Source organism: Patella vulgata, chromosome 7 (assembly GCF_932274485.2).
Source record: "Patella vulgata chromosome 7, xgPatVulg1.2, whole genome shotgun sequence".
NCBI lineage: Eukaryota > Metazoa > Mollusca > Gastropoda > Patellidae > Patella > Patella vulgata.
This window is the reverse complement of record NC_065885.2, coordinates 4,611,427-4,624,929: the sequence shown is the minus strand read 5'-3', so window position 1 is coordinate 4,624,929 and position 13,503 is coordinate 4,611,427. Positions and strand designations below refer to the sequence as shown.

General features: G+C 38.0%; 1 protein-coding gene across 2 annotated transcripts in view; it reads right to left on the bottom strand.

Moving 5' to 3' along the window:
• The window catches only part of LOC126827136 (neuropeptide Y receptor type 4), a 99,514-nt gene extending 86,317 nt beyond the window's left edge, over window positions 1-13,197 (bottom strand). Inside the window, exons 1-2 of one of the 2 annotated variants that reach the window (XM_050556366.2) lie at window positions 12,999-13,197; window positions 7,026-7,138 (exon numbers count right to left, since the gene is read on the bottom strand). The gene's annotated coding sequence lies outside the window, so the exon portion shown is untranslated. The remainder of the gene's footprint in view (window positions 1-7,025; window positions 7,139-12,998) is intronic. The other variant, XM_050556365.2, reaches the window with a different exon arrangement.
• Between the last annotated feature and the right edge of the window lie 306 nt (window positions 13,198-13,503).

Genomic DNA, 13,503 nt, shown 5'->3' with positions numbered 1-13,503 from the left:
AAACATATGGAATATAGTAGACTAAGCTGAGCCATGGATCAAGTCAACAATATTAATATTTACAATATGGTCCTCTGGTGAACTTACTGTTGCATTAAGAATAGGAACGTTCTAAAAACCTTTTACAGATTGCACATGGTTCCCCATTACAATATCTAATGGATATTTACAGATGAAACAGCTAGGCAATACAATACCAGTATGGATGGTAATATAACCTCGGGGGTCCGTGAATATGGTAATGACTCACTAACTAGGAGGTCTGTGGCTCACTAACTGGGTCTGTGGCTCAACTAGGTATGTGGCTCACTAACTAGGTCTGTGGCTCACTAACTAGGAGGTCTGTGGCTCACTAACTAGGTATGTGGCTCAACTAGGTCTATGGCTCACTAACTAGAAGGCCCGTGACACACTAACTATGTCTGTGGCTCACTAACTAGGAGGTCTGTGGCTCACTAACTAGGTATGTGGCTCAACTAGGTCTATGGCTCACTAACTAGGAGGTCTGTGGCTCACTAACTAGGAGGTCTGTGGCTCACTAAGAGGTCGCTGGCTCTCTAACTAGGAGGTCTGTGGCTCACTAAGAGGTCGCTGGCTCTCTAAATAGGAGGTCTGTGGCTCACTATCTAGGAGGCATGTGCGCTTTAGATCACAAGGTCTGTAATAGAGTCAAGTGTTGTGTTTCGATTTCAGCTTGTATGTGACAGGTAGGGTCGCCTGTCCAACATCGTCGGTTTTCTCCGGAAGCTAAATATTGAAATAAAATTGAATCATATCAGTCACGACATGACCTAGTTTATGCCGTGTGGACGTTCACGTCCATATCTGTCTAATGTTCAGCGCCGTGTCTTTCATACGGTTGATACCACACTTCGTTTCTTTTTGCATTTGCGATTTAGATTTCGTCGTTGAGTAACCACTCGTATATTTACCAGCTAATTGCTTCACATCCTACACGTCACGTGTCGTACAAATACGATAACTGTACACTTATTATTAACTCCTTGCAAAATAAACCCAAAAAAATTCACTAAAACTATATTTCATATGTGATATCGTGTTATATGCCAAAGAATAAAAAAAAGGAGTTTCTGTTTAGATATACGCATAATATCAAGTAACAGCAAACAAACGGAACCTTGTTTCTAGAAGAGAGAATTTGCCAAGACGGCTATGTTAGTACAATGTCTGATAATGGGATATGAGCAAAGAAACACCCGCATACGTCAAAACGTTTTTTCCTTCTTCAGTCCCTGGCATTATATGTAATTATTACAGAGATAAACACAGCGAGATGAACAAAGATGGTTAAGTTAGTACAATGTCTGAATAAAGAAAAGGTATTAGGTATTAGTTGTAGTTATAATAGAGATAGACAGAGGAAAATGAACAAAGAGATGGACCAAATCATGCATATGATCAATTAAAGAGTCGCGACAGGCGTTTCAATGAATAATCTACATTTTCTATCCACTGCGACTAATTCATATTGACATCACATTTAAAGACAGATTCCCTCCGACAAACGGAAACAATGGAAATATGGTATAAAGGGCCAGAAAAAAGGAATACAACACGCATCGCGTCCAATGAGAGTTACCTGGGTAACGAGGACAGCACGCGTCGCGTCCAATGCGAGTTACCCAGGTAACGAGGACAGCACGCGTCGCGTCCGATGAGAGTTACCCGGTTAACGAAGGATGAATGAGTACAGCACTCGTCGCGTCCAATGAGGGTTACCCGGTTAACGAGGACAGCACGCGTCTCGTCCAATAAGAGTTACCCGGTTAACAAGTACAACACACGTCTCGTCCAATGAGAGTTACCCGGTTATCGAGGACAGCACGCGTCGCGTCCAATGAGAGTTACCCGGTTAACGAGGACAGCACGCGTCTCGTCCAATGAGAGTTACCAGGTTAACGAAGGATAAATGAGTACAGCACTTGTCGCGTCCAATGAGAGTTACCAGGTTAACGAGGACAGCACGCGTTTCGTTCAATGTGAGTTACCCGGTTAACGAGGACAGCATCAGGGGTGTTAACGAAGACATTCCATCCAAAGGGCCAGACGGGAGGAACCACGCCGGAAGAAAACCCGTGACTCCCTGGTCGAGGAGAGGTGGGGCTCGGTAAGGCTCTAAGGTCAGCCCATATTTACTTACGTGTAGTCGAAATGTAAGCATCAAAAATGTTATATTTTAGGCGGACGTTGCATCCCAGTTGCCACAGAATGGAATCACATAGGAGCCACATTGGCTCTGTGAGTATGACGTGGGATCGCCAAGCAGGGGGTCCTTGGTTCAATCCCGGTATTGACAGAGAGAGGCTTTCGCGGGACTTCCCATCGCAGTTTCCCCTTGGCTTGCACTTAAAGTAACTCTTGATAGTGGGAAACTTCGCTGTCCAGGCTCAATGCCCCTCATAGCAAACTGCTTGTCTGTCTTGGTACAGAAAAGTAGGACGTTATAAACACCATTGTCGTCTTCATTATCCCGGTTGGTGCAGAAAAGTAGGACGTCATAATCACCATTTTCATTTCATTTCATTTCATTTAAATCAACCAGTTGATAATTCCACAGATTATGCGACAGAGCTATCCACTTTAAAACATATTTATAGACATGAAGGTAAAAGTAACAAGGCACTATCACCGAACTTCTAATGCGTTTTCCAGACTATACTACAAACGAGATATTATTATAATAATTACGAAACAATAAGCGATCAGATATATTTGATGTTTGCACAAACACGCCAAAAACTTTAACAGTTTACCGAGTGTATCCAAAAACAACTTTGTCACGGACTAAAAAGCATCATTTGCCAAAACTGAGTACATTGGATTGTATGTACATATGTGTGATACAAGTATGTTAGTATAAGCGATATATATTTAATAAAACCATCATAGAAATTTAAGAAAATATTTATGTTAGCAATGAAACTGGTGCCGAATCAATTTATAACAATTTTAGCAATGAAACTGGTGCCGGATCAACATGTCATCTTGTATTAATTTATAATATCCACATATATGAAACACATTAGTCACGTACGTATCCTACTTTAACCTAATGTGAAGCAACAACCCACGTACATATTTAAAAGCACACTTTCTACTTTAAACATACATTATGCAAGAGATAAATCTGCCCATTGCAGGTCTTTCTTTAGGTCTGAAATGTTATATAAACTATTAATTAGATATTAATTAAACATACATTATGCAAGAGCCAAAACTGCCTATTGCAAGTCTTTCTTTAGGCCTGAAATGCTATATAAACTATTAATTAACTTATCCAGGCCATAATCAACTCTCGATGTCATCTTATGTGTTCGATTTTCACTGGATTTGAATCCGATATGCTGCTCAAAGCCCATTGATGATTAAATGCAAAACTGGATAATCGAGACTATGTTTTTTTTATCCTACCGACTTTAGTAATGATGATCGAGGCTAGGGCTAAAATTCAATCGCTAGAGCAATGTGACTGAAATTTTCCGCATATTCCCTTTAAATTATCTAGATTTAACTATTATAGTGAGAACTGTCAGCTCTTTATCTAATCTTCCACAATGCTCCTTTAACCTAATATAAAGCAACACCATAGTCGCCCACGTACGTATCCTACTTGAACCTAATATGGAGCAACACCCTAGTCACCCACGTACGTATCCTACTTTAACCTAATATGGCGCAACACCATAGTCACCCACGTACGTATTTATAAGTGCATATGTTACTTTAACATAATATGAGGTAGCATCGCTTATACTATTCTACTTAAAGCCAATATGAAGCAACACTAGTCACTCGCTTACATATTTAAAAACATTTCCTTTAACACAATATGAAGTAACGTACTATGGGCACCCATGTACGCACACGTATTTGAAATCATTTACCATAACTCAACTCAAAGCGATAAGGCAACACATTAGTCAATCACGTAACATATTGATCTTTTTGCTGATGACAGCATCCTTCATTTATCTAGCAACAATCTAGCTAATATAGAGATTGCCCTTCAAGAGGATTTACTAAATGTATTTAATTGGTGTAGTGATAATGGTATTGTAATGAATGCTAAAACGACAAACGCCATGCCATTAGCTTCAAAACACCAAACAAACACAAACAACTTATCATTAAAAATTGGGAGCCACGGTGGCTAGGTGGTTAAGACGCTGGCTCGCTAGCCTGGAGGTCAGGTGTTCGATCCCTGCATTGGCCGAGAAAGTTCATCTGGATTTACCGACGTGGTTTCCCCTTGTCAGTGGTGCAGAACGGAGGGCCTGACAAGGACAGCTGTCTAGTCCTTCGGATGAGACGAAAAACCGAGGCCCTGTGTATACATTAGAATGCACGTAAAAGAGTTGGAATTGTAGGCGATAGCACACTGGATGGCGTATGCCCGTCTTCATTAGCCCAGTATAGGAGCAAAACAGTAGGACGTTAAACCCCATTTCATTTCATTTCATTTATCATTAAAAATTAATGGAGAATCTGTATCTCAAGCAGTGTTATCAGGACTTACTGTTGATTGACCAAAATTTAGTTTGGAATGGAATCTCCAAAAAGACAAATTTTCCAAAATCATATCCTCCAAAATCTACCTGCTGACAAAGTTAAACCCTTATTTACCACACCATCTTAGAATTTTATTTTTCAACGGCTATATTTTACCATACTTAGATTACTTTTCCACAGTTTGGGGTAATGCCAATACAGGTAAACTAGAGGTCCCGTATAAACTTCAAAAGCGTGCGGGAAGAAGTATTTTTGATGAAAAAACTTATTCACAAAAAACTGAATCTCAAGGAATGCTCACCTTCAAAATTCTAAGAGACAAATTACCATCATATTTATATAACACATTCTGTGAAAATTCTGAATTTACCGAATCTACCATGACATTAAGATCAGAAAGTCAATCTAAATTAGCAACTCATGTGCTAAATATGTTCCCTCAGAATAAAATGTCATTATTATTATTATTTAAAAGTTTTAATCATACGCAATATGATAATCTCGGTGTATGATCATCAACATAAAAAAATTGTATAAATAGTCGCAACGGTAACACCTACTTTGTCGTACCGACTGGGCTAATGAAGACAGGCATGTGCCATACAATGTGCTATGAGTGAGGGTCTTCTCTTATTTCCAATTCCAACTGTTAATGTTCTTTTACGTGCACGCCAGCGTGTACATGGGACCTCGGTTTTTCGTCCCATCCGTAACGCTAGATATCAAGGGCAATATAATACCTGGAATTAACAGGACAATACGCTTTGTCCCCAGATGATTCACAAGATTTATCATCAATTTGGAATCATTCCATTTATCATCTCTAGAAATCTCTTCAAGATAGAAATATAAACGCTCAGTATAAATTACAACTTCAGTATCTAGATTGCCACAGGACCTGGAAATCTCTTCAGCACTCTGTATAAATACGGCTTCAATTTCTTGATGGCTACCGGACCTATAGCAATCTCGGAAAGGCTTCTTCGACTTATAAATATACACGCTAGGTATAAATTTGAGAACATTCGAAGGATAAATATAGCCTGTAGATAGTCCACAAGATTGGTTAACATGATCAAGGAGAGTAACTCTAGGCGTGAATATTGCATATCAACGACAATCAATGGGCTTTGTCGTCGCTTGAATATAAAACCCGTGTGAGTTCCAAAAGGTGTTCCAAATGACCAAGGACCATAACTCGGAAAGTAATTATTGAAATTCGATGAACTTAACTTTATCCTGCATTTAAATTATGAATGTTTTTTTTAATGAAGAAATGAAATAGTGACTGAGGACAATAACTTCCGGTATTTGTTTCTAAGGTTATCCAGATGCTAGCCTCAATAGTTCCTCGAGATTTCAGTCTGGTCCGACCACTCCCACCCCGCCCCCCCTTTGTCAATGGTGCCGGGCAGTGGGCCTGGCAGGGACCTAGTTGTTTAGGTGGTTAGACCCGGGTCTCATGATACCATTGAAAATAAAATTATATGGGCTGTAAGGACAAAACGTCCCTCCTCGCACACTCTGTGGCGAGTGTCTGTATTCACTTTCCTGGTTGGCGAGGAACAGTAAGACTTTAAAATCGAATATCTGACACAGTGGTTCTCAACCTTTTTTGCCAATGACACCCCCTGGAACACATGCAGAAAAAAGCGGCACACCTGGCTAAATATATATGAAAAATATTTGAATTTTGAAAAATAAAAACATGGCAAGTCATAGACGGCATACCACTGTAGACAGAGACTAGTCATAGACACATAGAATGACTCAAACTAAATACACAGCTATGAACTTACTTTATTGCAGTGTTTCGAATTTCATCAATTAAAATCGGTTAAATAGCTGGCTTCTTTAGCGAGAAATTTTCTTAAAGTGCCGTTTAAAATTTCGCGGCGCATTTAGGAAGACCTCGCTGCACACTGATTGAGAATCACCGACCGGACAAAACTTCTAAATAAAGATACTTTCTTGACTATATTAAGACTGTCGACATGCCTTACATAAGTGATTAATTCTTGGCTTGGTTTTAATTTCTCATTTAACCATATTACCGAACAAAACACAAGCAATCCTCCAGAGATAAATTTTCCAGACATTCAACGAGGAAGTTCGCTTCAGATTTAGAAAACCATCCCAAGAAACATTCCAGACATTAAACTGAAGTGTGATTAACGTTTCTCATGTTTGGACCCGGTCTTTAATCCCCACTCATCTTGGTCTTGTTCCCTTCGAAAGCAGCCCAAGGCGCTGTCCTTTCAAGAAACTCGGCATTCTTTTAAATATATGTATCCAGTACGCGTCATGATGGTCAACAAGGAAATACTTGTTGATTTAAAGGACAATATTGAAGTTAGTCATTATCACATATGTGATAGAACTCATTAAACACGTTCCAAATATAATTTTAACACAGAGATCATTGCTACGATAGATGCGTAATGAAGGTTTCAACAATCGGAAGTGACGAACGCAAAAGGAAAAAACGAGTTTACCTTCTATATAACTGACTGAAGTGAAGAGTGATAACAGATACACTGGCGAATTTCTGCTGACTAATAATTCCTTCGAAGACCAAAAGTTGTTATGTGAGACTGTGGGAGGATATCTGACAATTCAAAAAAGATAATTGAATGTCACTAGATAATATGTGATAATGACACCAATGTTGTCCTTTAACATAAAACATCCAACTGGAGAGGGGGGGGGGGCATGGTGGCTTGGTGTGTGAAAACATTGGCCCGCTAATCTGCAAGTTCAGTGTTCGATCCCGGTGTTGGCCGGGAAAGTTCATCAGGATTTTCAGGCGTGGTTCCTCCTTGTCGGTGGTGCAGGACAGAAGGCCTGGTAAGGGACAATCTATAGTCGTTCGGATGGTACGAAATACCGAGATCAGCTGTCAACATTCTATCTCGATTAGTGTGACGGACGGACCCATTTTAATAACTCCCAGGTGGGAACAAAAAGGTCTTTAAATTGATTATCAAAAGTCAAGTGGAGAAAAAAAAACTCGTAGAATGGTCACATCCCTGATTGTGTCAGTGATATTCTGTGATATTTTTTTATGTATTATAGTCAAGACGAGAATGCGTGGGTGTGAGGGGTTGACTGAACACCACCATCACCCATAGAAGATTGTAATTGGTCCTGATTTGTTCGATGTTAAATATCTATAAAGACGTGTCATCCCATTACATATTTCATGTTTATCATACTTAGATTAGTTTGAATTGGTTCTGACAACATGTCTGTACTTTTTAACGGGGGTATCATAATATCTCGTAGGCTAGATAATAATTATTGAAACATAAAATGTTAACTACTAAGTCACTGACCGTCAGTTTGGAGGCGGGGCGTGGGGAGGGGGGGGGATTGGGTAATCCAAATCCAAAGATGAATCTCTGTACGACATATCAGTCCCGATATTTGTTCCTTTTTGTTTAGTATTGAAAGATATGTGAATATTTCCGAACGTTTTGCTTCTTCGAAAGACGACATAAACAAGTCGGCGCCAGCATTGAGTGTTTCGTAAATCCGGGGGTGGAGAGGGGATAACGCGTGCGCTTTAGATCATAAGGTCTGTCATTAAATCAATCGTTTTCGACCCCGCACCTGTAAGTAACAAGAGTTGCGTCGCCTATCCAATCTCGTGGGTTTTCTCCGGGTCCTCTGGTATTCCCCCCAGCTAAAGACCCCTACGCGTGTCGAGTAGGCGTTAATCTCTCTCTCTCTCTCGAAATTCTTTTGACAGGCGGGGCCACGGTGGCTAAGTGGGTATGACGCTGGCTCGCTAGTCTGGAGGTTGGGTGCTCGATCCCAGCATTGGCCGACAAAGTTCATCCAGATTTTCCGGCGTGGTCCCCCCTTGTCAGTAATGCAGGATGGAGAGACAGCTGTCTAGTCGTTCGGATGGGACGAAAAACCGAGGTCCCGTGTACACATTGGTGTGCACGTAAAAGATTCCCTTGACAGTTGGAATTCGATATAAGAGTAGGCCGTAGTGCCGCTGTCCGGGCAAAATTTCCCTCATAGCACACTGTATGGCGTATGCCCGTCTTCATTAGCCCGGTTCGGAGCAGAACACATTAAACCACATTGCATTTCATTTTATCTTTTGACAGGCCCATTTCTAATCGCCTGATTCTCAGTCGTGAGTTTATCTACTGTTGATAACTTAAATTTTGATCACATAATCCATAGTAGTACATATTGGCGTGCATTAAATCTTAAAAAAATTAATAAAACATTCTATTTAATAGTTTTATTGACGTAGCAGCTACTAGCTTGATAATAAAAAAAAGTGTTGCATTTCGCTGTACTCTGCGTGAGATAATAAAAATAAATTTTAGGCAAAAATTGCGCCCAGAGTTATTTTCCCCGTCTACCCGTTAATACAATTTATTCTTTTTTTCCATCGGGAAAACGGCGCGAGTTAATAGAATACATGGATTTTTTCCTTCGACAAGGAATGTATATTCATTCTCCTGGGAGCAATAACAGTCCATTAAAACGTATTTCATAGCTAGACGACGTTAATTCTAACATCTTGAAGGACATGTATCATGACACATCCAAAATAATAATGCTTATGGAAATATTAACTTAATAATGAATAAACGTTAATTGAATTAAGTCGAAATCATTTATGATTTGAGCGTAAAGGAGGCTGTAAATTCGAGACAAGAAAATCCGTAGGAAAGATAAAAATTATAATTGCAATAAATAAATTAAATTTCTGTTGTGTCGAAAATCCTCAAGAAAACAAATATTTATTTACAGTATAGAAAATCCTCAAGAAAAATAGAAATTCGAGAAAAGAAAATCCTTAAGAAAGACAAAAATATAACTACAATAAATAAATTAAATTTCTGCTGTATAGAAAATCCTCAAGAAAAAAAATATATATTTACAGTATTGAAAATCCTTTAGAAAAAAAAGAAATATATACAAAATTTCTTCTGCTGTATAGAAAATACTTATGAAAAATAGATTATTTGAAAGAAAAAAAAAATATATTTTTTTGTACAAGAAATAAACAGAATTCCCTCGTGTATTCTGCAGTATAGAAAATTCTTAAGAATTTTTTCTTTACAAGAAATGAACCAAATTCATATACAAAAAAATAAAATATTTACACGAAATAAACAAAAAGTTTCTTCGTGAGTTCTGCAGTATAGAGAATCTTTGAGAGAAAAAACTATTTACAAGAAAAAACAACATTTCTTCATGAGTTCTGCTGTATAGATCAAAGTAACTGAAAACGACGATGTTCTGTATTCATGGAAGGTTATTCCAGTCAGTAGATAAAATAAATAACTGTCTTCGCTATTTCCATTAGAGTCTATCAGCGCTTTTATTAAAGGATTGACTTAATATAGAGAAAAGCTGTTTAATAATTAACCAGTTAAATTCCCTAAGGGATTATTAGGCAGTTTGAATCTTAAATTAGGGTAGGGTAAACATATTTTCTTTATCCACTACAAGTGTTTCTTTAGGGGCAATTCGATGCTGAATCCGTTGTAATTTTCGACCTAATGTGTGGCTTTCGGTCTAATATGGCGACCAAAATATGATTGTTTTTGCCGTTCTACTCCTAATATTATATGGGATATGCCGTGTAATATATATCCGGCATATGGTTTTCTGGGGTCGTGATGACGTTAAAAATGCAGCTAAAGCGCCATAGTGGGAAATAATCAAGTACCGGTGTAAAAATCTGAAGTTTGTCTGGCATTTACAACCACTGAGCAACAGAGAATCACAGAACAGCCATAACATGGAATAAAGAAAGTAAGAAACAGTTTGATTGAGAATGAGAATGTTTTCATTCACTGAAAGGAGCAAAACAAACTTCACAGAGTAAACAGATCATCCAAGAACGGATTTAAAAAATGTATCGACATCAACTGATTTTCAGGTTTTCTAGCATTCCGAATAGAGGTTGTTTTTTTTAGCTCATCCGCTGAAAATCTTTCGTACTTAAGTTTAGCACCAGGAGGTTTAACTCATCGACTCTTTTCACTGAATTCGTCAAGTAACTTTATATCCATCTCAGCTACTGGACCACCGTGTTCTTTAATTACGTTCATATCTTCAAAACTTCAATCGTACAGATTTCTAAATGAACAAACTTAATATATCTGTTTCTATGGCATAAAACTTATCTGCTGACAAATATACGTTCAGGTCCGAGTTCACAAAGAATTCTCAGACTTAAGTTAATAATTTACCCAACTTCCAATCACTATTTATGAGAAAATTCTTCGATTCAGAAACACAAAACTTTGCACATAGTTTCTTATTGCTGTATTTGATACATTAAAACAACGAAAGTTTTATAAAGGCTATATTTTAGTTAAAATAAGGTGAACAATTTTGAGTAAATTCTTAACTTAATGTAAGTCTGAGAATGTTTAGTGTACTCGGGACCCGATCTTCAAAACCCCTGCGTACATATTCCTAAATGAACGAATTTTCATACCTACTTTTAGGACATAAAACTTATCTGCTGACAAATATACGTTCAGATCGCTGACCCCTTGAGCGTACAGATTTCGAAATGAACCAATCTTAATGTCTGTTTTTCTTTATTGTTTCAGAGCACATCTCAGATTTTCATTACCTCGGGCGCATACATGCGAAGAGTCCAGGCAAAACATAAGGGGCAAACCAGATTTTTGTACGAGAATGCTCGACGCGAAACTAACAACGAGTGGGTTTAATTACAACTTCAAAATGATGTTTAATACGAATCATAATTACCAGTACAACAACTGACTTCCACTTTTCAGACAAATTAAGGTAAATAAAGGGTAATGGATGGCCTTGGTTCGATGTGACTCTGAATGTTTTTACATGAAATTGATTGTTCCACAGAACGCGTATACAATTTGCTACCAAATGGCGCCATTGACAGACCTTATAAACAATTGAAGATCATCCAATCCCCCGCTACGAGATCTAACATGCATTTTTTGTGGTCTTTCAGATAAGAACAATAGCTACGATAAAATAAGTGTTTTGACACACCTCTAAACGAACCAACCTTTTTGTCTATTTCTTCCTTGATTCCCCGATATTAAAGCATGTCCTTCAACAGTCTTTCAGATATGATCACATCAATAAATCCTCCATTTGCGACTCGACATGATGATTTTCAATGTTCGTCGATAATCGCAATCTCGGTCATATCACCAGAGATTAGAATGTAATTGAAAGACAAAACATTTCCTAATAAAAATCTATAACTCTCTTTTCCTTCGTGATCTTTTTTTTTTTAGTTTCTAAGGTTTGTCATTTAAAGTTTTGTTTTTTGTTCTGTTACAATTTCCATATTGGCGTGCACGTAAAAGAACCCTTGACAGTTGCAGTTCGATATAAGAGTAGGCCGTAGCGCCGCTGTCCGGGCAAAATGTCACTCAAAGCACACTGTATGGCGTATTTCCGTCTTCATTGGTCGGTGCAGAAAAGTAGGACGTTAAACCCCATTTCATTTCTGTTACAATTTGTTTTAACGCAGTCAATGCCAAAGCTCCTTCCAACAAAATTATTCACTCTTAAGAGCCAAAACAGAAATTTAACTTCGACAAAGATGTTAATTTCCTATATCCGCGACCGTAAAATTTAATCCAGTCTAAAGTCGATGTACTGTTGACAAGTTCCACGGTCTTAAATCCGTCTTCATTTGTCCAGTGGGTGTAGAACAGTGGGACGTTACATTTCCACGGTCTAAAAACATATAATGCGCAAAATTTGCACTATGCTCAAACATACCCCGATAATGGTTAAATGTCCAGCAACGAGCATAAACCACCGAAATTGTTTTAAAATGTCCAAATAAGGTAAAGTAAAAAAATATCGACACACATTATGTGTTAAACAAACAAAAATAAAGCGACAAAATTGGCCGCCCCAATCTACGAAATTACTCAAAGAATTCAGATTAACAAATTGAACACCATCACAATCTTGCAAGTTAAATTTAAATCAATTAACATTTTGACAATATTTTTTGGATTATGTTCCTCATTTCATGAACCTTTTCATGAACGATCATCAATTTTCTCTTGTATAATTTGAATTTTTAAACAAATAGCCGGACGATCATTGTATGTTCTTAACACCACCCCTATTCAAAAAGTAGCGTAGGCCTAATTGTTCCATTGACCGAAAGGATATTCAAATTATATGAAAATTTATATTGTATTTTTTTTTTTCTCCCAACCCGACCCACCCAAAATATTCAAAAATAATTGAAGATTATTAAAACTACAACTAATGCTAGAGAAGAAATTTGTCCATAGCAGAGTCAAGATGTGCGTATAAAAATATCAGTCAAAATGAAAAAATAAAATCTACGTCTGAAAATTGAAATGTGTCACAAAGTCATACGTTTTTAAAACGTGCGCTGGATTTCAGATTTAAAATATGTATGGAAAAATACGAATTAATGTGTTTGAGGAGCTTACCTATTAAATCCAGGTGGCTGCTGGACTCCACAATGTTTAACAACTTCGCGAAAACTTGACGAAGTTTCTCACTTGCGCGGACACATGTTGCCGCTAATTGGTAGGCTTTCCGTGTATGAAATGTTACAATGTATGTATGGTAGTACCGTGCAGTAGTATAGTGGTAATCAAGTTCACTGTCAGAGATTCCATCAGCAACTGAAGCACAGAATCAATACAACATGCCATTTTGTGTAGGGAGGAGAGTATTGCGTGTCACGTGATACAGTATAACGGTGATGGGCAGGTGGGGAGTTTTAGTTCTTTGTATATGTATATATGTCTGAACGTTTACTTGTGTTAACGGTAGACGTTCACGCGGAATTATTACAGGTGTTTTCAAGAGAGAGAGAGAGAGACAAATTGTGTTTAACGTCAACTAACACATAGTGGGTGGGTGGGATCCACCCGAATTGTTTGACCCTCGACCAAGAGAGAGCGAGTTGAGAGTTTAACGTCCACTCAA